General features: G+C 46.6%; 1 protein-coding gene across 1 annotated transcript in view; it reads right to left on the bottom strand.

Moving 5' to 3' along the window:
• Positions 1–16,274, bottom strand: part of SHISA6 (shisa family member 6) — a gene marked incomplete at its 5' end in the record, with an annotated part of 269,956 nt that overhangs the window by 189,953 nt on the left and 63,729 nt on the right. The gene's annotated exons all lie outside the window — the stretch shown is intronic.

Here is a 16,274-nt window from a genome sequence, read left to right as displayed (position 1 = left end):
CTCTTTCCCCAAAAAAAAAAAAAACCAACCCAAAACCAAAACCAACCCTCTTTGCAGCATATTTTTGTTCCTGTTCCAGTATGAATTAATCTTCCTTGAACAGACTAGATAAAGAGAAGCCATTCAGTGGCTCCTGCACCTCCTGTGGGTGATTTCTTATCTAAAGAGGACTAGATAACAGCTCAAAGGCACCATTTTTTATGCCTTCTTTCTGTTCCCTAGAGGATGGCCCATATCCATCCTGAGGGCTGAAGGCTTCTGTCCCAGGGTATCTGACCAACGCAAGGACTATGCATTTATCAGAAGGTGGGGATCCTCACATTGGATGTATTAAAGAGGTCTCTTTTTGAGTCAATCACCCTGGTAGCTGGTGGAGAAATTAGGCATGGTTAAGAGGAAGATCCTCTGGCCTGCTCTGGACGTGTGATTTGGGATGTGCTGCTCCACAGCAGGACCTCTTTCTCTACAGGCAATACCGATGGAGACTGAGTAGCAAAGTCAGATGGAGATGCCATACTGACTGTTTTGTCTTTGCTGCCTGTTGCAGAAAGAAAAGAGGAATATCTGCTGTAACTTATATATGCCTGGGGAATCTGTGTGAGCAAACACGTAACCACAAATGTGGGCTTCTCTCCTAGGCAGCAGTGCAACCTGGCAGGTAGTCCTATTGCCACTCCAGCTGATGGACCAAATGGGACCATAAATCATGGCTCTATCACAAGGTCCCTGGTTCATTGCAAACTGTGAAGAAGATACTGACACAGCTAAATTTCTGCTGCTAAGTACGTCTGAATTGGCATTTGTGCAGACACGGGGCTTCTGCTGGGAATTGTCTCTCGAGTTACAGCCAGTGCCCACGATACAGGATGATAAAAGCGAGCCTAAAGTGGATAAGTTAACCCTGCTTATGCTCTCTCACTTGATCTCAAATGCTGCTCAAGATTCACTGTAGAATCCATGGGAAAAAAAGGTCACTATTGCCAAATCTCAGCTTCACCAGTACTGTTCCCAGATCCCAGAGATCTGGAACAGAAGGCTTTCTGGATGAGACTGCCCTAAAGCCTGAAAAACACCTCAGCATGGGTATGTCAGCATCCTCCTGAAGAAAAGATGTTTACTTCTTTCTGCATGAGCAACCGACCGAGAGAGAACCCAGACACCATCAAGACATGAGGATAATCCAGACCCTGTTGTTTTGGTGCAAAAGACAGACTGAACAGGTCCCATTCCTGACTGTCTCATCCATGCTGCCTGGGTCATCCTGAGGATGCCACAGATCTGAACCCCCTTTCTGGTATGCTCTGAAAGTCACCTCAGCTGTGTATCGCGGTCACAACTAATGCCATGGTCCAAGGTAGATATAGTCACTGTTATCTCCTTCTCCAGCTTATTTCCATGAAACTACCTCTCTGGTCTATGTGTCATGTTTGATCTATATTCCAGTCCTCCTGTTCCTGTCTCTCCTTCCACAGCTTGAAAATTAAGACAGTCATCCCAATTTTTTGGATGGCGTTCTTGGGAAATACTGGTACAGGAAAAGGCTTTGAAAATGGTAAAAATTCACTCTGTTATGATTGCCATCCCCAGTTCAGTGTCTCTTGTGCAGTTCCGCCTAAATATTTCAAGGTACTTCCGTCTTATCTGCATATGAAAAAGAAGCCAGCAGCTCTGAAAGGCTTATTTAGAAAATCCAGCAGCAGCTATCAGTTTTGTTTTCACTTGCTCCATACAAATCCTTACTCAATCCAAGGGGCGAAAGCTCTGCAATGAGCTTGATCGTGACAGTGTACGACACCCTTGATGACAGGGGGAAGAGCTCTCTTCCGTGGCTGGTTGGAGGGCTCTGTGTGACAGCGGCCGTGGGTGCACTGTCCCCGTGGCTCTCTGTGGAGTTCTGGCTGTGTCCGTGGCCGTGGCTGTGGCTGTGGCTGTGGCTGACCGCATCTCTCACTCCCGGTCAAGCTCTGCGCCACTGCTGCTTGCACATGAAGAATTTCAAAGGACTGCCAGCCGCTTGAGGCATCTTGAGAAATAAAACCTGAAGCTCAAGTTCTTCCAGAAGGGTTGTTTTATAACTGAAGGAATGGCAGGGAAATGGGAAAGAAAGGTCTTAACGCAGAGCACGTGAACATGCAAGTCTGTGACCGGACGACACAAAGTGTCACCATACACCTGTCTGCACCGCACGTGAGAAGAGCTGCAGGGGAGCCCGGAGATCCCACCAGAGGCAGGAAAAGCCACCGGAACACGGGGCACGATTCTTTTGCACAACCTCTTCCTATCACTCACCGAAAAACAAGTCAGAACTGACAATACTTGACATTGGGTGTTGCCCTGACGAGCCAGGGGAGGATGCTCCAGCATCAGTGAGATACGGAGTCACGGGGCTACGTGTGCATTTATGTGGCAGAGGCTGTGTCAGGATGAACCACACAACACAGAAGGAGGCTGGAAATTGCCAAGCTGCTGACAGGACCTGTCTCACCACTCTCCGCTCAGCTTTTGGAGGTGGGGATGGGAAGGGAGCAGTCTGGCACACTGTGGGTACTGTGTCCCCAATAAGATATTTCATTTGCAAGGATCAGAGGGCTTAAACATTTGAGAGAGATAAACAACGTGGGTGATGCAAGACAAAGAGCTGTGGCGTCGTGGGTTCAAACGCCGGCGTCCCTTTGGGCTGCACTCTCGCGTGGCACTGGGCGGTGGGTCACACATTCATCTTCTCCTTCTCATCTTTCTTCTGTGCTGCTCAGACTCATCTGCTTGCTGACTCGTGCCAGCCCTGTACTTGCCTAGACACAGCAGCAGCTGGTGAAGCCCACACTCCATGACTTGGAGCCTGCAGGAAGCGAAACACCTCCCTGCCAAGCCACTGGGGCTGTCAACAACCCACCCAGAGCTTAGACAGGGGTCAGCTCAACAACCACGTAGGATCTGTGTTTTGCTTGTTCTCAGTTTCCACGCAGCAGCCAGAAGCACTCAGGAGACAAAAGCTCCTGCCTCATCTGGGGAACAGGACAAAGCTGGACACCCCCCAGGCTGTGTGAGCCTCAGCCAGGACCCTGAGCTGCAAGCAGGTCGAGGAACCCTGAGAAGAAAGGTTGAGGTGTCACTAAGCGCAGCATCACAGCTGTGTCCCCTCGCCAGAGTCCAGAGGCCACAAGGAAGCAGTGAGGGTCAGCTGCGGCCCCCACCTCGTGCCATCTGCAAACGTGCCACAGCGAGTTGACATTTTGGTTGTGACCCAACCTCTTCCCTTGTAGTCGTTCTTCAGTTCTCACTCCCCTTAGCTGGAGTGTCCTATTTTTCACTCAGGTCATACCAAACTGAAACAAATTGAGGGTATTTCTGGTACTCTGTGGGTACACAGTATTAACTGTTTTACAAGATGAACCCCTGCCCTGGATGCTTGCGGGACAGCAGGAACTCAAGGAGGCTTCCTCCAGTCCCAATGTTCCTATGACTTTCCTCACACCTCTTTGAACACTTACAGTAATTTGCCTGTCTCACTAACCACAAAAATATCACAATCTGTTTTGTGTCCCGCACACTCTTCATCTCAACAGCACCTTGCAAGAGTGAGATCCACAGGCTAATACCCCACACCGAGTCAAAAAATGATTTCTTGCTCTCTGTTCTGAATTCAGCTTTTTTAATTCAATATATTTCAGTTGCCTTACGGAGAGGACAGGTAGTACTCACCAAACTACCTTCTCTGTCCCAAATCTACTTTATAAACTTTTATCTGCAGCTCCGCCCAAGCACAGAAACTTTGCCAAGCACTTTTAAAGTCTTTAAAGTCTTTATTCATATTATACCTCCTAATACAAACCTCAGGTTATTCTCATCACCTATATTTGAACCAGCTCTATTTTTAGTTCCCTGGTTTAAAATGAATATGAGGACATGCCTTTTATAGACTGTACGCTTTTGGTATCTGAGCATATCTTAAATTAATAACAGTAACATATACGTTGGAATAAAACATGTTACATTTTAAACAACTGAGGCAGGGTGATGACATAAAAAGAATAGATAAGAGTATAGTACCTTAATAAAATTTTGAAGGGCTCTATGTTTCCAAAGAGGAATCTGTGAGTTGTGTGCACAGATATGGCCCCACGTAAAGAGCAGATCTGTTCAGAAATATGATTGTGTAGGATGAGCGTTTTTACTCAGCAGATCTGCATCTTGCTGTCTGCACTAACATTTTCCTTATCGTAGCCGGGAAGGCAAGTCCTTGAGCTCAGTCTGTCTTATGCGTTGATCGCAGAATTTGAACAAACTCCCACCAGCAAAATCAGGTTTGACTCCTACAGTCAGGGATCAATTTTCAGCCTGACCAGTAAACTCCTTTTTGTTCGCATTATATCACATTATAAGCACATTTCTTCCAGGAACATCAGCTATATTTCCAAAAAAAAAAAAAAAATAAAAAGGGCTGTAGCATGTCTTTAATTTATTCCTTGTTCAGAGGGGGAAATGTGCATTGGGAAAGCAAACCCACCATTTTCTCAAGAGCCAGGTGTGCAACAGCAGTATGGTATGGTCTGCATTGGCATGCATAAGTTCATTTTCTGCAGCAGATCCAAGCCAGTGCCATTGAAATCAATTAAAAAATACCACTCATTGGCAGAAAGTGGGCTTGGAATCAGCTCTTTAGTTGAGGAACTAGGCTGTCGTCCAGGAACTGTATGTCAGCTATATGAATTACTGGCAAAAACCCAATTTCTCTGTTCATTCACTTGATGCTGCGACTATCCAAGAGTCAGAAAAACTGTCATGAAGAGATTTGTTCCTGCTCGAAGGCTTCCTGCTCCATGCATCTTCTTGCTATGGGCATTGTCTCACCACTTGCCTCCAGCTGAAATGCTGCTCTGTTCTACAGCCATTTATTTAGAACAGTCAGTGAAAAAGAGGTGCTTCTTGCTTTTCGCCTGTCAGACAAAAAATCACAGGTTCAATCTAACCATCAGTCTCGAAAACTGCCACAGACCTGGCTTCTGGCAGCTTTACTCCATGAGAGCACCAGCAGCGGCCTCGTGGCACTGTATGGAAATGATACCCTCATCCAGGAAAACCTTTGGAGAAATCATCATGACTGCTTTTATACGAGGAAATAAGGGCACACCGCTACAGTAAGTCATTGTGGGCATCTGTTTTCAGGAGTGTGATGGCCACTGTATGAGGGATTTCAGGACCCTGGGGATTTTTAAAGCCACTACCTGATGCGTGTGGATGACAGATCAGATTTACTCCAGTTCTGAGGGGAAATGGAGATGCTGTCAGAAAGGAAACAGCTGTCCTAGCAATAGTCAGGAGCCGAGCAGTAGGAAGGGGCTCAGCCCTCTAAAAGGGGCGTTTTCTGGCACAGCTGCAGGGGCACTCAGCGCAACCCCTCCTCTCCTATCCAAAGTCTCTGATCAGTGCTATGAGTGTATTCTTCCCAACAGATGACAACACTCAGGGCACTTGCTGGTGCCTTAAATGCGAGGCAGGAGGAAGAGTACCCAGCTTTCTTTGGAAAGTCCAAGCAAGGAGAAAATGCTCTATTCATCCTTCAGTCCATAGCTCCCCCTCACTTCCCAACATAATCTGCTCTTCTCTTAGGGTTTCTTGGAGAAGTGGCTGGCCCTACCACCTCCTGAGAACCTCCAGGTAGCAAGGCATCTCCATCTTCAGGAAAATGACAGATGAGAGCTGCCCGTTCCTTCTCCTCCAGTCCTAGGAGGACTGTGGCACTTTGACTCAACTGCCCACCCGCTGCTGTGGCAGCAGGAGCAATTCTTGCCACGGGGAACTGTAAATTCATTTCAGCCTCAAAGCAGTTACAAAGGACAACGTAGTGCAGTCGCCCCGCGTATCTCCTCCCTGCTCCTTGGGAACTCTGCACTTTTTGTTCACAGAAGCAGTAGCAAACTTTGCACTGCACAGACTTCCCTCACCTATAAAAAAAAGATATGCTACAACCCGATTTCATAACCTAAACTCAATCACAGCAATGTCGCTCTGGCAGGGGGGAAATTGCTGAGCTCTGCCTTTCCCTCAGCACACAAAGAGTAACTCAACAGTTACAAATATCTTCCAGTTAAAGCAAGACCTTTCACACACGTGCCAGAGAGAAACTACTCCTTCTCTGGAGCAAAAAATAGGTTTCTAAGACCTGGGTTTAACTGTGCAAACTTCTTAGCACTTCCACCAGCATCTGCTGTGCCAATCTACGAAAGAAGAGGCCTCACACTTGTGAGCACCGTCTCTCCCACAAGCCCACGGCTGCCACCAGTCCACGTGGCACCCTGGCACACTATGAAGAACAGAAGCAGGGCAACAGTCATCCTGGTCCTGCTGGTGACCTCAGCCTGTGGCATCAGGATCAACGAAATGCACAGGCTCTCTCCACTGAGTAGAGAAGGATTTTGGCCCCTCGCTGAGAGTACACGCCTGTCTTTAAGCCAGAGATGGTAGGAATTGTCTGGCTTCACTATGGACCTCTAAAGTGCCCTTGCAGCCCCATGAATGGAAGACTAATGGCTCACTGACAAATGCCACCAGCGTTAGTCACGATGAGACAATCTAAACGGAAGGAGGTTCTCAGCCCGTGGGATTTGCCCTGTCCTGGAAGTGTAAAGCAGCCCTGCTTGGCTGCAACAGCAGTTGATAGGACATGAAAAGGATGGGAAGATCTACATTTGTTGTCTCTGAACCAGCAGAGCAAGATGCTAACAGCAGCAGGCCTTACACAACAGCAGATTACAGCTCAGCTGCTGTTATTTCAACTGAGGACAGACTGAGGGCCCAACACACTAAAAGTTACAGATTTTGTGCTTAGGCAAAGAGAATTTTATTATCCTTTTGACTGCAAAACAACTGCAGTAGAAAAGCCCTCATTCAGCTGTTTTACTATGCACCTCTTGGAGCATGGACACCAGACCTGTAGCAAAGTCATGGCAGTATTAAACAAAACTGACTTTGGAACAATATGAAGAAGAATTCCTCCAGCTGAGGAACAGAGCTAAATGACTAGAGAACCACAGCTCCATAAAAGCAGGACTGGGACAACAGAGTGATGCTGTAAACTGTGAAACTTAACATTCCTACTTCAACAGATATCCAGCTGTTGCACACCTGTAAATCGAATACAAGAAGGAATAAGACATCTGGGGCATTTCTCCCTCTGCTTTGTCCCCATCCAGAAATTATGATTCCTACCCTCAACCTGTGGCCTTTAGACACTACCACAATATTAGTCACAGCCAGGGGCTTGCATGCTGTCAAAAGATGGAGAGTAATCTGTTTCAAAGTCTAGAAAAAGTCAATCACAGAGTGGTTAGAGTTGGAAGGGACCTTAAAGATCATCGAGTTCCATCCCCCCTGCCCTGGGCAGGGACACCATCCGCCAGCCCAGGTTGCTCCAAGCCCCGTCCAACCTGGCCTTGAACACCTCCAGGGATGGGGCAACCACAGCTTCTCGGGGCAACTGTGCCAGTGCCTCACTGCCCTCGCAGTCAAGAATTTCTTCCCTAATACCTAATCTAAACCTCCCCTCTTCCAGTTTGAAGCCATTCCCCCTCGTCCTATCACTACATGCCCTTGTAAAAAGTCCCTCCACATCTTTCTTGTGGGCCCCTTTAGGTATTGGAAGGCCAGTAAGTTCAAATCTGTCTCTCAAGGACTGTCTGCAATTATTTTTGTGGCACTTGTTGTATGAACCCCCTACAATTATCCACAGTTTTATACTCACTATTAAAGGATAAACCAAAGCTCCTAAGACCAAATAATCTCCCTATAAGTGAGTAGCTTATCTAGAAAGTAAATCCGGAAAGCAAACCTGGAGCCCGTGTCTCCAAAGACGCTTCTCTGATGATGAGCCAATGTTCCTCCCAAGGAACTTTAGAACGTAAACTCTATATAACATACTAGTTTTGCTATAGCAGTAGATTTTTGTGCATGGCCAAGCTCTCCATCTGCCAAACTCTGACCATGGGATGCGGTTGTTCTGGTGAGATCACAGATGCTTCAGATTTACAGATCCCTCTCAAAGTCCCCTATCTGCACCTAGGAATCTCCGCTTTTTTATAATATTTCAATTTCTTATCTACAATCTGCAAACACAATGAAGACTGAATGCTGACTGGCTAAAGAAACAGTATGCCAACTCTAAGGGTGATTCTTAATTTGAGTTAAAATCCGTTTGGGGAGATAACCAGCCTGAGATGCTCAGTGACACCGTAGCAGGAAATCACAAGGGTTTTTATACATCAGTTTTTGATAATAAATATAGAAAAAGACATTCTTCAAAGAGAAGTTCGTGGCATACAGCTGAAGCTCGCTTTTTCATAGATAGCCGGGCTGTAACTGCCAGCTTTTCACCAGCCTTCAGCTCAGTTTCCAAAGGCATCTGCCAAAACATCATGGAGAGCTGACAGAGTCTCTGTGAAAGGGCATTCGATAATAGGCAGGGCTTTTTCTTCTCCTCTCAGCTATTGTAATTTATTTTGATATACTGTTAACGCACAGCAGAAAGAAGAGAAATCCATTCTACAGCACTAGACTATTGAAAACCACCCATGGAAACTCAGCGGAGTGCTGGATGCAATGGAGTTTGTTGGACAAGGAAGTGGGCAGCAAAATAATTCACTGCCCACAGACGGAGAAGAAGTTGAGTGATAACTTCTGTGATTTACATTGACATGGAAACATAAGGTCCTCAGCAGCGGCAGTGGTGAAGGCTAGTCCCAAGCTCTCGTGCACAACTGGGTCTGTACGGGGGACCGCATGCTGAAGTCAAAAGCCAGAGATGCCCCATGACCTTTTGCAAAGTGCCAAGTGCAAGTTTAGCTCCAATATTGCATGTTTCAGTACTAGTCACCAAAACGCATTGCTAATCCCAGCCTGAATGTGCGCACGTAGAAATGCACCAGGTGGTCTTCCCCTGGCTCAGACACAAGATTCTGGGTTTAGCTGTCCCTTAGTGAGAAAGAAGAGGCAACCCAACCTGGCTGGCATCTTCACACCTCAGTCCTGGTTCTTCCAGGAAGCATGTTTGATCAGGTCAGGTCAAAAATGCCATCGATCGGCTGAGGTGGTGCACAATATGATCTTCAACTGACAACCACTGTCTCTTCACACGCAGCAGTGAGGCTGCCCGTGGGCGAAGCTTGCTTTCTTGCTGCAGGAATCAGTCTCCATTTAATAGCTGGCTACAGAGCAACTGTGGGCTTCTTGCCACAGGAAGCTGAATCTCCTGGCTTATCAGTGATATATGTGCTCCGTGCTCTGCTTGTGGTCATTTTTCTGAGGTTTCCTTAATAAGGAAGGCTCAGATTAGCTGCCAATCCTCCTGCTCATTGTTCATAGTGTGGGACACACTCGCTTGGAAACCCACGTTCCAAAACAGTCTCCCCATGTTGTGCTTTAAGCCAGGTTTGTGGCCAGTTTGTCAGAAGACAGAAGGGCATGAACCCACCACGTTAGTGATTTCAATGTACTTTGCAGAAGGTGGCCCCTGGGATTGATGTGGTTTTGCTTATGTCCATCCCATTTCTTGCCTACAGCGGCGGCACACTGCACAACCGTTGTAGGCAGTGGTATGGTTTCCATGACCTCCCACTCTCGTCCCACCCAGCTATTCAGAGAGCTATAAAAAAAAAAAATAAAATATCTGTCCAGACTCTGCTGAGAAATGGCCAGTCGCGCCTGAAGTCGATTAAATAATTCAGAGCGGATTGAAATGCCCTATTGCGTAATGGAATCTTTCTGCAAAGCCACGAAGCAGTTTCCATATCCCAATGATCCTATTTTCAAGTCAATACAATTAAGTGTCAGAATATGCAATAGTTGAAATTAATCTGGAATCAGAATGCAAGTGATCTTTAGCACACGCCCTGCAAGACACCATCAAAATCATTAGATATTATTCAGGATGAACATAAAATGATTCATTGGGATGCAGCGGGCTCTGGTTTGACATCCCTCCATTGATATCAATTGTCTAACAAGTGTTTAATGAGAAAAAGGACTCAACATACCTAACCCCCATTTTTTTGCATAATCTATTCAAGGCATGTTACAGATGCAGGTATGAAAAAAATGACCCTTAAACTTCTCTCTTTCTCTGTATTAATGAGTCCACCGCAAGTGTGGATTACTAATGACGGGAGGAGGCAGCAAATTCCACCTTGGAGCTGATTCACTGCGTGTTTTGTAGCTGCGTTGGGCCAATGCTGGTTGCGACAGATGTAATCCAAGACCTCAAAATAACAAATTGAGAGTATGACCAGCACTTTGAGAAAGAAAATGGAATACAAAGCTGCCAGCCAAGCGACAGGGAACCAGCCACAACGGCAGGGAACCAGGGCAGTGCTGGAGAGAGGGATCAGAATCCTCAAACTGCTAATGATGATTAAACTAATAAATGTCTTTCCTCCCATTCATCTCTGAATCATATTTACATGCCAACGGACCAGTAAAACTGCTGGTTCCTGAGCTGATGCTTGTAAAAAGGGCTCAGTTTGGGCTCTCCGAAAGGGACCGCGGTATGCGTAAAAGGGAAATGCGTACAACGTGTGTACACGTGGAGAAGCGCTGTCAGCCAGTGTGAGTGCCCGGTCCCGTTTCATCACATGTGGTATCAGGTTTAGTCTGTATGCAAAGCTTGCCGCATGCTGAATATTCTAATCCACTGAGGTGTCTGCGTAAAGGTTAGCTTGCGTACAGATATGTCATTTATAAAATACAGAGCCTGTCACAGGTATTCTTCACCTTGCAGAAAAAACTGTGAAGGTGGGAAGAATGTGCCAATGAGGGAACACAATGGATGGGTAGATCAAGACATTTCAGGAAAGAAATGCCCTCATCCTCCTATTGACACAGGATGTCCCACAGCCCTGTCGTCATCAACAACCTCTTCTAAGCATCACACAAACACGTACTTGGCAATGCTCTCTTGGGCGAACACAGACTTAGTCATGAGTCATTTGCTCTGTGCTTCCTCCCTCCATGTAGAGGGAAGGCATCACCTTCCAGTGGGAGCAGCAGAGACATGGTGCTAGGAAAGCTCTGGAGCTCCCAGAGGAGAAAAAGATGAGAATGTGGAGCTGCTGGCCACCTCAGCTGGCTGAGACTCTGAAGGAGCTCAGAAAGATGTTGGTTGCTAAGTGCGATCTCGAGCTGCATTTGTGCTCTTTCACGTTTGCCTTTGTACAAGGTTCTCATAAACAAACACAAATGTTGAACTGTCAGGTAAAGAAGCTGTTGCTTTAGTCTTGAACCTTGTCTCGCAGTGAGCCTGAGTGACTCTATTGACATCAGTTCCTCCATCTCCCGGTACTGGCCCATGGGGTGACTGTGGCCTGAATCTGCAGGAGGCTGCAGGGCACTGCCAGCGAGGCGAAGGTCTCTGGCCACGGACTGGCAGCACGCAGGGCCAGGTCAGTGACGAGCCAGCTCCCACCAACAGACATGCATGTGGGGAGGAGCCATGAGACTCAGTTGCCACCTCAAGCCTGGCAGCTCTCCCTCCCATCCTGACATCGCGTTGTCTCCTCTCACTCTCACAAACCCCTGTGGCTTCCCAACCTCGAGCCCATGGGGTAGCCGTTTTCCACTGCTCTGCCACCATGGGATATAAGGTCCTTAAACCAACTCATGAACATGGCCTGAGAGAAAGGTGATCATTTCCTAAGGTGGGACTAGATCAAGAACAATTTCCTTCTTTTGAATACAGAATCACAGAATGGTCAGGGTTGGAAGGGCCCTCTGGAGATCATATCGTCCACCGCCTCGCCAGAGCAGGGGCACCTCCAGCAGTGGCACAGGACGGCATCCAGGCGGGTTTGGGATGGCTCCAGAGGGGGAGACTCCCCCACCTCTCTGGGCAGCCTGTGCCAGTGCTCTGCCGCCCTCACAGCAGAGAAGTCTGTCCTCCTCTCAAGACCCAAGTGCCTCAGCCTTTCCTCGTAAGAAAGATGCTCCAAAAAAAGCATATGCACAAGAAAAGCTGATTTTAGGGAGCCATCATTGTCAACTGTGAAAAAGCAAGAAGTCAGCAGCAGCCAACCTCTCACTTTCCCCTCTGCCTGTACATGTATGCTGTGCATCATTTCATCTTACAGGGATTGGGATATTTACCAGGAGACAGCAAAGGGAGAGGCTGTATCTGAGGAGTATGATGTCTATTTGGGGGTAAGGTTCCGCTAAAGGACACGTACCGTGTTTCCACACACCAGGCACATGCTTAACCAAAACCAGCTCAGGTTGGACAGCTGTAAGCACTGTACCATCAAAAGCACTTTGCAGATGCATGAGGTACAACCATACTGCAGGACAGTGAGAACAGAGGCCCCATCAGGCAAATCCCACATTCCAGCTGTAAATGTTGCCATCTCTGCACCAAATATCACAAGATAAACTGTGACTGTGGGTAGCTCTTATTGCTCAGTCACCAGGCTGGCTTCTCGTCGCTTTCACATTGCCCACACTGCAGGATGCTGGTGCAGCTCCACAGAGATGCCAGCAGCAACGTACAGCTCTAACAGCCACATCACACCGACTTGGATACACGGCTCATTATTTTTCTCCTGCCTACTGGCACTGCTGGAGAACATCCTAGGTGCAAATTTTAGTGGGATACTTGAAAAAAAGAGACTCCTGCAGATGCCCTAACTCAGAGCACATCTCCTAGGGAATGCGGGAACAGTAAAGATTTGCAGCCTTGAACCAAAAGTGAGAGGTTCCATCTCTGAAAGTGTTATTGGGCAGCTTATGAGGACACTTGGCTCTTCCCAAGTTTTCCACTGATGCTTTTCAAGTTGCAGCCCTACCTCCACACCTCCTTAAGGATCTGGCATAAACTTACAAGAAACTAGCAGACTGTAGGAAAAGTCCTGTTTTTTCCCTATGAGATGACCCTGCAGTACTCTAAAATACCATATTCCTCCTGCCTCACTGTTCCATGACCCCTAGTGCTCAGTTCAACCAGGAAATTATGTTTTCTTCCAGAAAAAAAATTCACTATTTTTAATACTTTTGCAGTTACGAGGCAAACAAAGAAGCTGTTTAGCGATGAAGTGAGCTTCTTTTCTGCTCCACAGAATATCTACTGCTGTCACAGACTGGTGAAATACAAGGAGCCCCATTCCGTTCAGGAACTATTTCAAGGTCTGAGGCTGGTAGTGAAAAAATAAAATAAAAATCACATTTTTACCTGAAAACTCAACACTCATGATCTGGAGTAGTTAACCTGGAGTGAATTCACTGCTCTCCGAGACTTGTTCCCTCACTGTGAGTGGGTGCTCGCTCCATGCTGTGTTGTGGCTGTGTAAGTTCCTGCAGCAGCACGTGGAGTGGGCAGAGCTCTGCAGAGCCCTGGAGGACAGCGAGCACAGTCCATGTTAGGGCAGTCTCAACCTGGGACATCCGAAAGCAGCAAGATGCTCAGAGAGAGAATAGGTTGAAGAAGCTGGTTTTTAAATTAGGGTGGTGCACAGAGGGATGCAATAGCTCCTGTCTTCGGTGCTCCTACTTGTTTCACTGGAGCCCGGAACGCTCATGGCAACTCCCACAGCCACCGGAGCAACAGCAGCTACTCCCATACCAGCAAGCGCAGGCGGGATTCATCTGCCTTCCTCTGATGGCTTAAAGAGCTAGCCCCCCATGGCTCCCCTCTTGCTGCAGGACGTGCCTAGTGCCCATCCAGTAAAGACTCATTTAGAGGCGTTGGTGTCTCCCAGCTGTCTCCACATGGAATTGAACGCTACTACTTCAGAATAAGACGTCTGACTTCTGGCTATCTAACATTAGATGAGATTAGCCCTGCAGTGTGTCTCACCGTGGAGAACTTCTATGGCCCGAAGACTTTGGATTCATTCCTAGATCATCACGACAGACTGACAGTGAAGTCTTTTACCATGGTTTGAAGAACACACTATGTAGTGATTTTATAGACTTAAATGCCAGGCAGTGATGCATTGCCCAATGGAGTGTCATATAAGAATCATAAATCACAATCTCGCAGGAGCCTGTGGATGTCAGACATGTGAATATGCTGATTTGGTATCCATGGTAGTTTGGCATGTCTCACATCTTTGTCTTCTGCCCAAAATAGATTAGCTCTTAAATATTACTCAGCACTTGGAGTCCTGCCACAGCACAGAAGACAGTTGAGAAAACACCAAAAATGTGTCTCCCAGTGCAAAGAAATACTGAGATAAACTTCATTGGCTTTGTTCAGTCTAAAAGCAGAACCCTCTTCCGTGGTGGTGTAACAACAAGGGAGGGCGAGGTTATTTGGCTAATGGCAGTTGAGGTGGAGATTTTAACACATGCACTGGAACTGAAATAGGACAAAATCTGAGCATGAAGCTGCTCACCTAAACCTCAGGACTGCAGCCCTTGCTGGAGCACTCATCCCTCCTGTCTACATGTACCACTGGGTTGCCAGTTCAAACCAAACACAGGAAATCTATTGTGTAGTATTTCCAGAAATCATCAAACAATACAGGGCACAATCCTAATGAAAGAGCCCCTAAGCCATTTGTTACATCCGAAGTCCCTGCTCTCACAGCACAAACAGGCAATCGAATCATATCGCAGACAAAGACAAATCTACACATTTGCACAAGCAAACAAGGCTGTTTGCCTGCAGAATGTGTGGAGATGTTCATCATCTGCACCAGTCACGAGCGGGCGTGCGAAGTTACCATTAAGAAGTTAGACGTTAACATAATGGCACTGTTCAAATAAAATTTGAATTTACAGGTAGCCGAAAAGTAAATTCAAAGGCCAATCCATTATTTTATATCCATAAACAGCCAAGATAGTTGAATTTATTCAGAGAATAAAAGACTTTTATCCACATTGGAAAGCACCACCCTATCTGATGGCTGTTGGAAGAGGTGGTATACTAAGAGTCTGAACTCCCACTGTCCGCTCTCCCACCTTCCCAGGGATAGAAAAGGTGCTCTGTGGGGCTTCCAGCAAAGCCAGTGGAAAAGGTGTGAAAATCACTGGCCCATTTACAGAAGAACAGAGCCCCTGAGACTTTTCAGTTACAGAAGAAAAGCAGGTTTTATTCTTATCTGGGAAGGAACTGGAAAGGTGTATTGTACAGAAAACTGCTTGAAGGTAATTCAAAGGTCTGAGACAAAGAGGCAGGCTTTAGGGCTCTGCCTGGGGCTATCCACGTGCTTGATGAAGGCTATCAGGACACACCACTCCATAGCCCACGCCTCTACTGGGGCGCACTTGCTATCTCACCCTAAATATACTGTCAGGCCTGATGTGATATGACGTGACCGTAAAACTCCTTTGGGATGGAGAGGAGAAAGGGAGACCTTGTGCGAAATGCCATCCAGGAGTCCTTCCTTGAACCATTTCAGTTCCCAGCCCACCTGAAGGTCCATGGTGGTTTTCTCTGCTTTCCTTCAGTGGTGCAGCGCCAGGCTGGAATTGCAGGGTATTGCATTACAAGTCCCACGGGTGCTGCCTCAGCCTCAGTAAACTTTATTTAAGCACACACAGACATACACAGACAGTATACATATATTTGTTTCTTCTCTGACAGTTCTACAGGACCAACACTGCTTTGGATGACACTCGTGGAGAATTTGAAAAAGTGCAGGAAATGTACGAAAAAATAAAGGTTCTTTTAATAATTTGTGAGTCATGGTCATCCACAGAAACAACACAGGTGCGTTCAACCAGGCGAGCACATGGACACGTCTCCACATACAGTACATTGTGGCTATATAGGTATCTCCACATACATTGTGTCTATAGAAATGTACAACAGTCTCAGAAGTCAGCAGGACACAAAACCAGACGAGTACTGGCATGGCACATGCTTGCACTCCCAGTGTCGCAACCCACTGCCAGTGCACCAGTGTGACTTGGTCGGGGTGTGGGTGTGAACAGAAAGATGCTACAAACATAGTCTCACTGTACACTATAAAAACTCACCAAATATGCAACAACGTCATAAAATAAACATTCATCTGGGGTTTTGGTGACCAGCTACTTTGAGTCAGATCTCACAGCTTTTGTGTCACCACAACTCCTGGAATATACGGTTACTTATCTAATATAGCTACGACTGTCTCTCAACATATATTTTATATACAGTACATATACACAGAACGTACACAGAGCAGTATATGCATATTTGTGTGGTTTTATGTTTGTACATTATATCACATTGTATGAACACATAAAATATATGTTTTAGGACCTAAAAAGAAATAAATTTATAAAATATTGATAATACCCCCCACCCCACC

Source organism: Charadrius vociferus, unplaced genomic scaffold (assembly GCF_000708025.1).
Source record: "Charadrius vociferus isolate BGI_N301 unplaced genomic scaffold, ASM70802v2 scaffold121, whole genome shotgun sequence".
Lineage (NCBI taxonomy): Eukaryota > Metazoa > Chordata > Aves > Charadriiformes > Charadriidae > Charadrius > Charadrius vociferus.
The sequence above is the reverse complement of the archived record's forward strand: the minus strand, read 5'-3'. Positions and strand labels throughout refer to the sequence as shown.